This window comes from Eublepharis macularius, chromosome 4 (genome assembly GCF_028583425.1).
Source record: "Eublepharis macularius isolate TG4126 chromosome 4, MPM_Emac_v1.0, whole genome shotgun sequence".
NCBI lineage: Eukaryota > Metazoa > Chordata > Lepidosauria > Squamata > Eublepharidae > Eublepharis > Eublepharis macularius.
The window spans coordinates 152,417,485-152,432,417 of NC_072793.1; the positions used below are offsets into that span (position 1 = coordinate 152,417,485).

The following is a 14,933-nucleotide window of genomic DNA, read 5'->3' on the forward strand; positions in this document are numbered from 1 at the left end:
CACCCTAAATCCTTCAGTGCTGAACCACTCAAGAAAAGAAGCAAGCAAAACAAGCTGGGCTTTCTCTTCCAGCTCGACCATCTTCCTATCTACATTTCATCATCCTATTATCAATTGGAAACATGCCTTTAGCCTTCAGAGTTTTGCATTTCTTGTATGTTCAGAATAACATCATGAAATAGACAATTCATCTGGATGGTAGAAACATGATTTTCTATGCATGCATGCACACACTCTCAGCACTATATGACTTACAAACTTCTCAGATCTAGATTCAGCAAGGTTGACTTTTCTATATAAGGAGACTTAGAATTTGAATTCATTCCTTGATTCAGTGCAGGCAGAGTAGAATAGCAATGCATTTTCATTTACTCATAATAGCTTCTACGCATGCCAGTGTGTTTTGTGTGTCTTTGGTTTTATTATACCTTATTGCCTCACATTTAGTTATACCACTTTAAAATAAAGGTTTTTTACTAGAATATTGAATGATAATTGGCTTGGAAATCAAAGTGTTCACAGCTGACCTGGAATAAATAAAGTTCTCATTTTCCATTAAAGTCAGAAGGCTGGGCCCTGAAAACATGAATGACACAGGAAGCATTCATTGACCACTCATTCCTGTGAGCTAGTGGTTTGTGTGTTGCTTTAATTCAACCAAAGAGACATCTTAAATCTCAACGTGGTTCTTTGTTGGCAATTACCCCCTCCCAGTGAATCTTTTAAGATGGGCATCTTGCAGTGCAGGATCCAAGCTTGTGGTAGTATAATATGAATGCGGTTGGGACATGTGTAGTTTGTGCTGTGTAGAATATTTTTGAGAGGATGTGGCAGAAATTATTTGAAATATGATAGTCCACAGCCTGATTAAAGCAAAATCTTCTTTCTCAGTCTTAGCACCTCAGTCACGCTGGGAAGATTAGATTAGAAAAGCTAGCTTGATCTGAACAGCCATCTTCCTGTTTTTCTCTTTTCTGCTGGGTATATGTGGGGGGTGGGGAGGGGTGAAATCTTGTTTTCATTACCTTGTATGCAAAATGAATTTTCACAAATAGTCACAAATGTGTCATTTTCTTAGGATTTAATTTTGTTTAAAGAGATCAAGGATCTAAATATTCCTCCAAACCTAAGAACTAAGGGAAATAGCAACTTTACTGCCCGTGAATGGCTACCATCTGTTTCTAGGAGCAACTAGGCCAGCAGCCTATTTTGTCACCATCTCTATGCATGATTTATTCTGAGCCTGAAATTGAAGCTGAGACAATCAGAAACTAGACACCTCCAAGTCTCACTTCATTTCTGTGGTCTTGAAGATGAGTAAATAGTTGACATGCACAATTAACAGGGAAAACTTTACCAAAGGAGGAAAAACTTCTACAGTTCATACTGCAAAAGGAGGAATTAAAGAGTCCTGTTTCCCAGTCTGGGACTAAATAGCCAAGCTATATCGTAGCTGGGAACCTCAGAAGCTATGCTGGGACCAGGTAGAAAAGCCTGGGGGCGTTTGGACCACAGACCTCCAGACTAATCCCTGTGCTATATGATCCACCCCATATAATGCTAATGTCTGGCAGGTTTCTGACCAATCCCTATGGACAGGATTTTGTATCATAAGTAGTAGAGATGGGCATGGCTTTGCCACTCCCATCCCACAAGGCTGTGTGTATTCCATGATTCCCTATAAACACACAAAAGCAACAGAATTCAGCACCCTGAGAATTGGGCCATCTTGAAAAATGAAGCTTCTAGTTCAGGAGATTGCCCAAAGCTTAGAATCAGCATTGCAGGACTCTCAGCAGCTAGGGTCAGAATTTCAGCACCTCGCATTCCTAATTTCTCCTCTCCAGAAGCAGAAAGTTTTATGCCAACTCTGGTAAGTGCCTCCTTTGCATACTGTAAACAAAGCAGAACTATCAGTTTTTCTACATATTTTATTTTTATATAGCTCAAGAGTACACACAAGCAACATCTTCAGTTGGCTTCCCATTCTCATTTCACCCTAATTCCCTACTTCTGTTACTTGACAGAAGCCAGTGGCCAAAGAGCAGCACTCCACACCACTCACAGCCAAAAGGTGATCTGAGAATTCCTGCTCACGCCAGACCAACTACTGACTGTCAGCAGTGGCAAGAGAAGACCCCTCTGGTTGCTTTAGCGTTCCTGTGGAAATAAGCTATTAACATCCAAGCTGGAAAGGAAGGTTGGGAAAACTGGTCTAGGCCTAGTTCACTAGGATATTCCTACCACCCCAGGACACTGGTGTGGACAAAGCCTACCACATTCCTTTTGTAATCCAAGGGCTCCATCATGTGTTACACTTTAAAAGGAAACATCTGTACCCTCCACAATGTAAAGATGCCGAGACCTCTTACAATGAGGATGCTCAAGTGAAGGGAGACATTAGCTGGAAGTGTAGTTACTCTGTCAGTTTCACCTCTAGAGCTGGCAGATTGCTCCTTAGAGGATTTATTCCATCTTCACCTCCCCTTTGGAGAGGCGCAGATGAAATAAACAAACCCCCTGAGGAGTGATCTTTGCCTGCCCTTCACTTGAGCGTCCATGTGAAAGAGGTCTCATGTAGAGACTCCAGGCATGTACTCTAACCTGCCACTCAGCAAAGGACGATGCCTTCCTCCAGCATAAGGAGCCTTCCGCTGGAAGAAGAGCCACTAAGTAAGGGGCTGTGGCCAAGCAGCAGAGCACCTGCTTGATATGCTAAAGGCCCCAAGTTCAATTCACAGCATCTCCAGTTAAAAAGATCAGGTAGTAGGTGACATGAAAGATCTCTACCAGAGAGCTACTGCCAGTCTGAAGAGACAATACTGACCTTGATAGACCAATGATTCGGTGTGCGTCTATGCGTCCCAAATTGGAGAAAGACTTCAAAACCTGCTGAGCAGGGAGGTAGGATCTATGCCTATGTAGCTAGGACTAAATAATCTTGAGTGTCCCACTGGAGACAGCCATTCAGCCCCTTTACCTTCAACTTAAGACCCAACCTTTGACAAGGCATCTTTGTCACTAAAATCCCCCACTAGGACTGTCCTCATGGCTCACACCACAAGTAGGGAATACCCTCTTGGCCCAAGTGTCATTTCAACCGGGAGCAAAAGCTAAACTGTCACAAGCAGAGGCCTGCAAATGCTAAGACATGAAGCTGCCTTATACCAAGTCAGGCTATTAGTCCTCTAGCCCAGGATCATCTATTCTTGGCTGACAATGCCTCTCTAGGAAAAAGTCATGGAGGATAGGGCCATGGCTAAATGGGACTACCATGTCCACAGGGAGGATGCCTCTGAATGCAGGGTTGTTTGAAATGCCCTTGGCCATCTGGTTAGCCACTGTATGAAATGGGCACTGGCCTAGATGGGCCATCAATTTGATCCAGCAGGGCTGCTCTTCTTTCATTTTTATCTCACTCTTTCTCCATGGGGCAGCAAGCATACTGCCACCTCCCATTTTATACAACACGGTCGGTAGGTTAGGCTGAGAGAAAGAGCCTCAGGTCACCAAATGCAAGTGGCAGTGTGAATTTAGTCTGACTCTCTAACCATTACACCACATTGACACAACGGTAAAGCCTTAGCATCTTCTGCCAAAAATGGATCTTGGGTAAGCCAAGTAGGAAAAAGTCTTTGCCTGAAAACCAAGAGTGCCTTTCTCTCAGAGCTTGCTCATTCAGCTGAAGCAAAGGTCTGAGTTGCCCGAAGGCCTCTTGTTACCATTCGCAGGATTCTGCTTGTGACAGAGACAACGAGGAGGATCTCTCACGCTTATTTTCACATTTCCTTTCATTACTAAGAAAAGACTGGATTTTTGCATCCCCCTCCCTTTCTTCAGAAGGCATTTTTACTTTTCATTTTTTAATACCTATTTTTCTCAGTAACAATAATACTGGTTAAAAAAACTCATTTTTTCCCTGTAAACCAATCACAATAAGAAAGAATGGATACATTTGTTGTAACTTAAGTGTTTATTGATGGTTATTTTATGTATTTTAACTTAAATCCTTTATTGTGCTAGCATGTTAAGCCATGCAATTTTCTTTCCTCCCACAAGTGTTCACGCCTCCCACATATATTTCTACTTCATATTACGCAGTGGCAACATTTATGCAGAAACGTCGTACGAAAGGCCCCTCAACTTAACGTAGATGAAATTTGGCCCAACAGCTTCTGCTTTATTTCCCATGGCCCTTTGAGTCTGTGTTATCTCTTTTCACGATTCCACAGAATTGTTCTGCAGTGAGGCAGGCCATGAAATTAGAGAAAGAGGTAAACTTGTGGACAGGCTCTTCTTCCAGTATGCAAAGTTAATCCATTCGTGATCATGGAAACAGGCTATTCATACAGTAACTGCAAAGAAGCTGCATTTCATGGGCCCTGTCAGGATCCACAAAAGAGCTTGGGACAGACACGACATCCCCGTGGCTGTCTGGCTGCTCGCTCAGCGGGAGTGATCGTGTCATTCCAAAGCAATTTCTTTTTTCTGATTTTCCCTGGGCTTATAGGCCTGAAAACATCCATCCTAGGTGCTTCTGCACGTATGTGCCTTTTCATGCCCACCTGCCCGGTTTGTCTGACTAGAAGCTTCATCCCACAAAGAAAAGAATTGTTGGAGAAACATGTCAAATCCAGGACAACTTCAGGAAGATACCCAAGCTTGTATTTACTGCCATGGGTATCTTCTGCATGACCAAGTCCATGACCCCAACTAAGGGGAAAGCACAAACAATTTGTGTCCATGAGGCCCAGGTTCATCAATTTATGAAGCTGTTGCAGAAGAGCACTGGGGAAGACTCGAATTTGAGAACCCCTGAAGAGATGTTCACAGTACTGGGTAAAACATATTAATAGTCAGGAACAAGAAGTCACTTCTTTTCATCCTCTGTACACCCTTAGAGGCAACTTTAGGAATAAAATACATTGAAAAGGGGGAGTTCACCGCCTATCATCTTGTCACTGGCCAGAAGAGCTAATGGTGTGGTGGGAGGGCTCTCCTAGGGCTGCCAAGTCTTCAACATATGGTATGTAGTCACTCCAAATAAACATGGGATCTTTCCCAAATGGAATCACATTTGGCTGAATCATAGCGGTTTCCAATGTTATGAGGTAGAATATTGAGAAAATGGAGGGACTGAAAAAAAATTCTGCATGTTTCCATGTCCTGCACGCACACATGGCTTAGGAGGTAGTCAGTGGGTAAAGTTGTGGTTGCCAGGGGCGGCGATTATATAAAGCCCAGGTCTTTTTGTGCAACACATTAGCAGGTTTCCTCCATTTACTCTGAAAAATATAACAGCCTGTGAGTCTAAAGACAGACTGAAGACTGATGTTCTACAAAAAGCAATCTCACGGCACTATGAGCTCCCTTTCTGTATTACATCTGTCTTCAGGCATAGTAGTCAGCAACACTGAGAGAACTAACTTCCTTCCCCCCTTTTCAAAGCTTATCTCAAGGCTTCTAAAAACAAAACCCTGTGAACCACATCAACTAAACTAAACTTTAAAAAAGCAATCTTAATTAAAATGTTCCTATTGCCTGTACATAGACTACAAAAGGTCCTCTCTCAGAGAGCAGCTGCTTTTCTGTAAGGCCACAACTCAAAATCCAGTCATTCTCACTCCTTGGCTGGAAGGGACCTTACATTGGAAACAGCAACTAACTTCCTTATTGTTTAATACAGATAGAGGCCAGCTGAACAAGGAAGGGAAGAGTCCTGGGAAAGGTTTCAAAGCTGCTCATAGAAACAGAAAAAAGAAGTATCGCACAAAAACCTGAACTGCTGGTGTTCAACTGAGGACCGCTTTTGGCTGTTACTGTTTATGGACACAGAGTGGCATCGCTGTGTAAAATTGTCTGCACTGGAAAACAGTCATTTCTATTTTAGCCATACACATAGGACACATTGTGGACATGAACGGGGGAGCCGGTATGGGCCAGAATTGCCTAGCAGATGTCAACAGAGTAGTCTTATACTGAGCCAGACCACTAATCCAACAAACTCACATTATGACTAGCAGGTTCTCAGGCAAAGGTCTTTCCCCTCACCTAGTCCCTGATCCTTTTAACTGGAGATGCCAGGGATTAAACTTTGGACCTTCTGCATGCAAAGCCATTAAGCCACAGCTTTACTCCATCCACTTCACATCTCCTATCACTAGACAATTTTGCTGTGGGGAGGCAGCTATGCAAAATAATGGTCTTGTAGTAAGATGGCAAGTAGCATGTTTCTCCACCCCCTTTGTTCTCCCCCTCCTGTTCGTTTTGGGCACACATGGGCATGTCTTGAGGGCACGTTCCTTCCAGGCACTGTCTGCTCAAGCTGAACCCCAATCTCTATCTTACCTCTGTCACACTCAGAAGAGGAGGAAGCTCATGTGTGCATTGCTTGATTGGGCTCTTCCTGCCCAGCTTACAGATGGTCTTATCCACTTTGTGGCTGCCAGCTGCTGCAGACAGACCCAGCACTGGTGGTTTCTCCCCAGGAAATCAGCCTCTATCTTTAGAGAGCAGAAGGAACATGAAGAAACCCAGAGAAGGCATCCCACTGAACTGCCAACATGGCACACAGTCCCAGTGGATCCACCCACAGGCTGTTTCCTCTGGTATGTCCTATCCTGTTCCCTCTAAGAGTCAAATATATATTCTTTCTCCAGTATCGGGAAAGCACTCCCCCTTACGGGTACAATTTAAAAGTCTGGTAATGGCTTTCCTGGGTCGGACCAAAGGTTTATATAATCCAGCAGTGGCTCCAAAACAGGCCAGATAGCTACCAAGAGGAAATTCATAGTAAGCACATGATGGAGATAACCAAGACAGAATGGAACAGTGAAGAAAGGAACCTCCATGTTTATTTTATGATGTTCTAGTGAACAATAATTGATAAACATACCTACTTTGAGTTTGACTCATATTCTGAGAAAGCCATATACACCGGAGGTCATCACAACACCCTTCAGTAATTAATTCCATCCACTGACTATACATTACATGAAGACGGTTAATGAAGAGCCAGTGTGGTGTAGTGGTTAGAGTGTCAGACTAGAATCTGGGTGACCCAGGTTCAAATCCTCACTCTGCCATGGAAGCTTGCTGGGTGACCTTGGCCAGTCACTTTCTCTCAGCCCATCTACCTCACAGGATTGTTGTAAGGATAAAATAAAGGAGCGGAGAACAATGTAAGGTATTTTGGGTTTGCTCTGGGGGAGAAAAGCAGGGTGTGAACAACAAATTAAATAAAGGAGCACAGAGCCCTCATTTTCAGGACATTCCTTAGATTTCTACCTAGTTGATTTCCAGACAATCCAGAATATTTTTGCTTGCTTTTGTCTTATTTTTATTACCTGGCCATCTTGTTTATCTTTTTATTTCATTTATACCCCACCTTTCCCCCCAATGGGAACCTAAAGCTTCTCACACTGTTCTCCATTTTATCCTCACAACCCTGTGAGGTAGGTTAAGCTGACTCAAAGTTACCTAGCAAATATGCATGGCAGAGTGAGGAATCAAATGCGGGTCTCCTAGATCCTAGTCTGATACGCTCCAACCATTACACCACACTGTCTCAGCCTCAACGGCTTGCTGGCGTAGGAAACCCATCTCTTCATCATGATCCCTTTGCAGAATACTTGTCTAGCAGGAAGCTGCATAGCATATGAAGAATATCAAGGATCTTGGTTGCCATTTTTAAACTTTCTAGATCTCATGGAGATTATCATTTTGACACTTCCTACGAAAACCCAATGCCCTCTCTCTCCAACCCCCTTCCTGTGCCCCAAGACAGAGAAGAGCAGCGAACAACATCCAGGCGAGCAGAGCAGGAGAGCAGGAAACGAAATCCAAGCGCAGCTGGGATGCTCAGAAAAGAACAGCTGCTTTTGGGATTCCGTTGCCCGCTATCTCGCCATCACAGGAGCTGGTTAGATGCCAGGGTGGCGACAAAACTTGATTACAGTGGTGGATTTCATCCTTGGAGAAACCAAGCTGCGTGTTGTTAATGTGATGTGCAAGAGTAAAGAATTTGCCAATAGGAAGGTGTGAAGTCCCTCCCAAAGAGCAGCGAGACCTTTGCACAGTAGAGCAGAGTAAGAATGCTCAGGTCCTGTAAAAAGAGAAAGCCCAGCCACAGTTACTAAATCCTTCTGCAGATTCCTAATCAGCAAGGAACAAACTCCCAGTAGGGGGCATACTCCCATCAGAAGCACCAAGGCACCCAACATTACCTCCCAAGTTGTATTTATTTGGACAACATGTAAAGCCCTGAACAGGCTGGTAAGTGGGAGGATTTTTAAAATAATGCAAAGGCAAGCTTGTGAAATGACCACTCACCTGGGAGCTGTGCTTATGCCTCCCAGGGGATCAGGCAATTCAAGCAGCAGATCTCCTGGGCAGCAGAAAGAGATGACAGAGGCGGGGAGGGGAGGCAGCGTCAGGCAACACTTCTTGTTGAACTGTCACTGCCAAACCACCACTCCATGTGGTGCCCTTTATTTCTGCCAGCACTTTATGCTGTGGCTTTGGATAGTGTTTCAGAGTATTTGTTGTTTTTGCTATTAATATAGTAATGAATCACGTTGAAAGTCACTTAGGGATAGAAAACCCTATTTTGATAAATAGGGTGCTTTGGCAGTAGTGGCTCCACTAGGGCTGCCTCTCCTTGCCCCACCTGCTTGTCACCATCACTACTTATGCCCCCTTGCCTAGACAAATATGCTCCACTCCTCACTATCCTCTTCCCACCCAAGCGTGGGAGCAGCCAATACCCCCTCTTTGCTCAGGTAACAAAAGACAGCCAGGCAAACTGCAGGCTCAATGGGGCTTCCCAAGCTGAGTTGCTGTGCTGCCTGTAAAGATGCCCACGGAAAGGAACATTAGCTGCCTTGGTGAGGCAGGGTGGGAGGAAGCGTGCAACAGGGTGACAAGAGGGTGGGGAAAGCTGCCACTCCCTCTGATGCCTGGGGACACACCCCATCTTGCCTCACCGTAGAGCTAGTCTTGTGGTTTGGCACTCCTCTTACAAGCTTTTGCACTGCTGCGTCTGTGCTGCCCACATTTTGCAAGTCTATTTCAGCTGTAAACGACCAGCACTGTCCTTGTGAACCAAGAAGCTTCTATCGGGAAGGGTATGGAGAAAGCCTCTTCGTCTACATTGCTTGTGAAGGCTGCTGACAGCCTTTTGTGAAAACAATCTACATTCCAATCGCTATAGGTACCCCCTTCAAATTACAGAAGTGGGAAATGATTAAATGTCACTTGAGATAACAGGTTGACTGGCAGCTCTGCCCAGTAAAAACTGAATAGTTTCTCCCTGTCACCAGTCACAGGCAACCGTCCCTGGACCTCTTCTAGGCCCTTGGAGCTCCCAGGAGACAAGAAGCAGGAGGCCCCATTCTGTGCCCTTCCTGGTGCCTGTTGCCACCCAACTCCTCACAGCTATTATGCCTGTGGGTGCAGCCAGGCTGAAACTTCAGCCAACCAGGAGGTAGGTTTGACAGGGTCAAATTTCAAATCTTTTATTGTTCTTCAACTTCCTTGTAACCCTTTCCTTTGAAGAGCAGATGTGTGCATTGTATTAGCCAGAGAACAGGGGGAAGAAAGAATCAACCCAGAATGAGAATCATGGGGGCTGGTGGGGGAGGAAGGATCTCATTTAGAAGTTTTTTTTTTAACCTAATCTGTTCTTGAAAAAGCAGGTTGGGTAACAGTTAAAGAAGAAACACCCATACACTGTGTCTGTGTGAAGTGCTGTCAAGTCACAACTGACTTATGGTCACCCCATGTGGGATTTTCAAGGCAAGAGCCAGTGGTTTGCCATGACCTGCCTCTGCATTAGCCCTAGTGGTCTCCCATCTGAGTACAAACCAGAGTTGCCCCTACTTAGCTCCTAAGATGTTATAAGACTGGGCTAGCACGGGCCATCCAGGGCAAGGGACCCAAACACTACATATATATAAAACAGAAAAACACCAGCCACTACATAATCCCCACAATATGCTACACAACAAACCTAGCCTGGCCCACCCATGGATGCAGTTGCTTACACAAAAAATGAGTACTAACCTTGGTCCAATTATATCCCCCCCCCGAGCCGTCCCAAGTCTCCACCACCATTTTGTATGCGCTATCCCCAGTCCAATCCTGTAGGATGGCGAGTAATCATTTCCCAAACATGGGTTGGTTGATTTATGATAAATCTTCCTTCCCCCCTAATGCTTTGTGTCATCCTGGTGGTGGAAAGTGCACACACACACAGCTCGGAAAATGAGCCGAGTTGGAAAATTAACAACTGGGGGAATCCCACTTTCTGATTCTTACCTGCAGTGTTTCTTGTCCCCACATTAGCAGGAAGAGGCAAAAGCTCCAGGAACAACAGAAGTCAAAACTGACTTTCCCCTTTTGCCTGTCCTTTATACCTAGTGATCCTATGCTCCCAGTCCTGGGAGCTTGCCCACTTCCACTCCTTTCCTTTATTCCTCATCTTGTCTGCCCCTTTGAGTCAAGCCTCCTTGAGTCTACTACTGCTTCAGTTTTAAGGGTTTTAAAATGTTTTTAATTTGAGTAACATCATTTATACCCTGCCTTGCTCCCCAATGGGAACCCAAAGCGGCTTACGTCATTCTTCTCCATTTTATCCTCACAACTACCCTGTGAGTAAGTTAGGCTGAGAGTCTGTACCTGGCCCAAGGTCTCCCAGAGAGCTTCTGTGGCAGTGTAAGGATTCGAACCTGGGATTCCCTGATCCTAGTCTGACACTCTAGCCACTACATCACACTGGCTCTCAAGTTGCCTACTCTGTATATTTCCTTCAGCTGCTTTCCTGGCCAACTTTCCTATCCCCTAGGGTCTCTTTTCCAGTCCCCACAAGAGCAACTCTTCTCCTTAGGGCCTATTCATGGTTTTAAATCCTAGCCAATGGGCACCTTTCTCTTCCTGCACAGAAGCTGAATAGCAAACATTCTGGCAGCACTTGGTTCTAAAGAATCCAGAACATTCATGCTGATTCCATCCCAGCTCACAGAATGTCTGAGGTTTCACTGCTGCAAGCACCATACAATATGGATGCCCACACTGGCCTTAGTAGGAGCTTTCAGGTTGAAAGGAGGGCCATGAATACCTATCACACTGCCTTTTTTCTTTAAAGGCAAAGCAGTCATCATAAGTGCCCCCATCACCCCCCCCACTCTGGCTGGGTCACAGGGAAATTCCCTGTAGTAGACTAAAACTTGACAGTTAATTAGGGGAAGTTGCCAGCAAGTCATCCTCACAATCAAAATCTGATGGGCTGAAAACAGAGTAAAGACAGTGGAGTACAGTTTCATGACCAAGTAAAGATTTAGAAGCAATATGTGGATCCTGAAGAGATGGTGGTAGATTCCCTTCAAGAAAGGTTTAGCAGAGACTGCTCCATAGCCTGGGTGGGAACTGGAGATGATATCATATTCCTGGGATACACAGCATACAGTAGGCCACACTGAGCCTGTTGTGTGAATGTTCTATGACCTGGGTTTGAGGAGATCTCATCAGGGGGAAGGTTCTTATTCCTCCCCTCCCAGGAACCCTCTTGCTGTCTCTCTCACTCTGTACAAGGTGTACCTCCCCAGGGCCAGTTCCAGGTTTTGAGGGCCCTGGGCAGAGAGTGCTAAGGGTGCTCTCCCATCACCTGCAGTCACAGCTGCCCACACTGCCTGCATGCCCTTTCCCCAATGGTTCTGGGTGGTGGGTGCAACTAAGAGCGCCACTGTCGTGGCTGCCAAAGATGCTAACCTACATGTCCTCCAGCAACACAAGGCTGCATATGCAGCTGGGAGATGAGGTGACTAAGCACTCACAAGCAGGCACTGGAAGGGTGTGAGTGTGGGTATCAGAGGAGGTGCACGAGTAGTGAGCCAGCAGCAGTGGGCCCCACCAGAATCCACGGGCCCTGGCAGCTGCCCCACCTTGCCATGTGCTAACACTGGCCCTGGTGCACGCACACACCCAACTGGCAAAATCTGAAGTAGCTGGCAGCTTTCAACTCTGGCAGCTTTCACTCTCACATACCAAGAAATTATATGAGGCTCCCTGTGCTCATCCAACTGCGCAGGCCAGTCCCTTGTACAGCAGCTGTACACTAATGCTCAGCCAAGCTGCATGGTTTGCATCAAAGATGTGTGGGACTGATGTGTTCATTCCTGCGCAGTTCCAGGAGAGATGTTATCGGTCACACCCCACACTTTCTAAGAGGTATAATGTGTACCATAGCTTTTCTTTCTGCTTTCTACTGTGGGGAACTGCAGCTTCTGTCAGGTGCAAAGGCAACTAACAACACGGAGGCTGCAAGCGTATGTGCACTTACTTGGGAGTAATTACTACTGAGTTCCATAACACACACTTCTCAGAAAATGTGCCCAGAATTGGGCTGTTAGTGGAAGAATCGTAGAACAAGGGACTGGTCCAAGGCCCCAGAAACATCCCCCCCCCCGAATTTCCATTTCAGAAGGGGTTCCTATAGAATCACTATGACCTCCCACAAAATCAAAAGGCAGCTTGGGGGATTTTGCACGATTTTTTTAAAATAGAGAAAGAGAGGGAAGGAGATACAGAAAGAGGAAGTGTGACTATTTCCTCTTTTTAAAAGGCACTCTCAAGCCAGATCTCTGAACTGCTTTTCAGTCTTGTGGGATAAATGTAGGCTATGCACCTGTCCCTTTGGATCATGACCAGCAGGTCCGATTTGCAGCTCCTGCTCTTAAACCCACAGCCCTACCCTCATTTTCATGCATTTGTATAATTATGATTGTGATAAGCCTGGATCTTACATTTAGGTTGTAAATTTTGATTCAAGGAGTCAAATTCAGCCCACGAATTGGGGCTTGCATCAATTCTGATTAATGGCCTCTTCCTTTGGCCTTACTCTGCGGTCTTAAGCAGCAAGCGGACGTGCAGAAATATGCAGACCTAACTTTAAGGGACGGACCTAGTGAGGAAGGGAGAGGACCTCAGGGATCTGACATCAAGAATAAACTTTTCTGGGATCAAAAAGCCTGCAGGAGGGAGAGGGACACTGGAAAGATCCACAATGCTTGTATCCACCCCATTTCTATACATTGCTACTCAGAAGTAAGCCCAATGGGTTCAACTATGAGAAAACTACGCAACATTTTGCAAACTTAAAAAAACAAACAAAGCTAACCCGCCCAAATTTGTCTTTTGTGCCTTAAACCGCAGGTGTTCAAAGAGAACACCGCAGCTTTTCCTCATATGGAGATAACAAAAATGAAAACTAAAGTTTGATCGCTCTGCTTGCTATCTGGCTTTTAAAAACAAGCCTCTGTGCATGGAAGAGGAACAGCTTCAGTTCTGATCCAAAACATAATATAGGAGGGACATATAGAAAGGGGAAAAAATTATTCAGAAGTATGACTTTTACCTCCTGCAGAAACTCCGAGACTAGATCAGCGCACTTCCTGCTCATAATTCCACCTCGGAGGCATGTAATAAATATTACCTCTCAATATAATCTTCTCCCCCCCCCCCGCTCCTATCCATTGCTGCTGTTATACCCATTTTACAAGTCCACCACCGAGGCAAGATTAGAGCTGGGGCCTTTTCGTTTCAAGACCAGGACTAGATCTTGCTTTCGTTCTCCCTCCCAACCTCAGGCAGGAATGAAAAAGGAAATCTTGTTTGATATGGAGAACCGAAAGGAATCCGAAGGCAACTGCCCCGACTTCCATTTTTGCCGTCTGCTCACCCCAAAGCCTTGAGGTCCCGTTGTCTCTCCTCACCATCGGTGGAGGACGGTTTGCTAGGTAAGGTGCACCTGATGCGTTTCTGGCTGGCTGTGCTAAAAGCACAGGAGGTTGCGTAAAAAAGAGGGAGCCCTTTAGCACGAGGTGCTGTTCGCGGCACTTAATTTCTGCGGTCCGTTTCTTTCCTTCACAAGCTGCCTCCTGCGGCACCCCCCACCCTCCCCCTCAGCCCTCTTCTGTTTATTACCTGCTTGCATGTTGGTCTGATAGACTGCCGCTGCTTCAAGGGGCGCTCCCTGGCACTCTACGCTGGAGCGCTGCCCCTGCCTACCTCGTGTTCCTCTCCCAGCCCAGACAACGCTCCCGTCTCTCACCTGCCGCCAGTGCCTGGAAGGGGCAACCCCCCATGGCCGGGCTCCCAGCCGAGCCCCCTCAGGGCAGCACCAGCATGCAGGAGGGCTGCTCCCGCAGTTTCCTTGTCGCGGGCCAAGCGCACAACCGGCCCGACGGGCAGGCTGAGGCCGGAACACGAGGCTGGGTGTGTGCCTGCACGCCCTGGCAGCTTCCAAGCCTCGCCCGCCTGTGCCCGGGCCCTCTCCCTGCCACTCCCCTCGTGCCGCTTTATGGCGAGAGGGCCAACGAATTTCCCCCTTCCTTCCCCTGCGGGGGAAACCACCTCAGCCAATCAGGGCCTGGGGCAGGCTGGAATCCCCCCGCCTTCTGTTTCCACCCCAAACTTCTCCTTTTCTCAGCTGCAGCTGCTGCTCTTCGCAGCCGCTCGGCCAGTTTCGCTTTTGCTATTACTCGGGCCAAGTCCCGCCCGGACGGAGCTAGGCCTGCGTGTGAAAACCAGGCTGCAAACTCACCAAGGCCCGGGGCTTCCTCTGCCCGGGGGAGCACGCTGGCTGCAGCAGGTCTAGCTCATGTGCTGGACCTGCAGTCGACAAGTTTTTTGGGGCTTTACCATTAGGCCCCAGAAAGGGAAAGCAGAGCCTTTTAGGAGCCGGGGAGGAGGGGGACACACAAGATCAGGTTCGCCGTTTGGGTGTGCTTTTGGACATTATCCAGAGAGAGTAAACAGGTGACTGAGGTTGCTAGGAATGTCTTTTATCAACTTGAACGGGCTGTTTGCTACCTGTGGACAGTACTAGAAAAAGCTGACCTAGCCACTCACATACAAGCTTTCATAATATTCAGACG

General features: G+C 46.5%; 1 protein-coding gene across 1 annotated transcript in view; it reads right to left on the reverse strand.

Annotated features, from left to right (window-relative positions):
• DALRD3 (DALR anticodon binding domain containing 3) overlaps positions 1-14,020 on the reverse strand; it is a 28,852-nt gene extending 14,832 nt beyond the window's left edge. The window contains exon 1 of the mRNA XM_054978233.1: positions 13,981-14,020. The gene's annotated coding sequence lies outside the window, so the exon portion shown is untranslated. The remainder of the gene's footprint in view (positions 1-13,980) is intronic.
• Between the last annotated feature and the right edge of the window lie 913 nt (positions 14,021-14,933).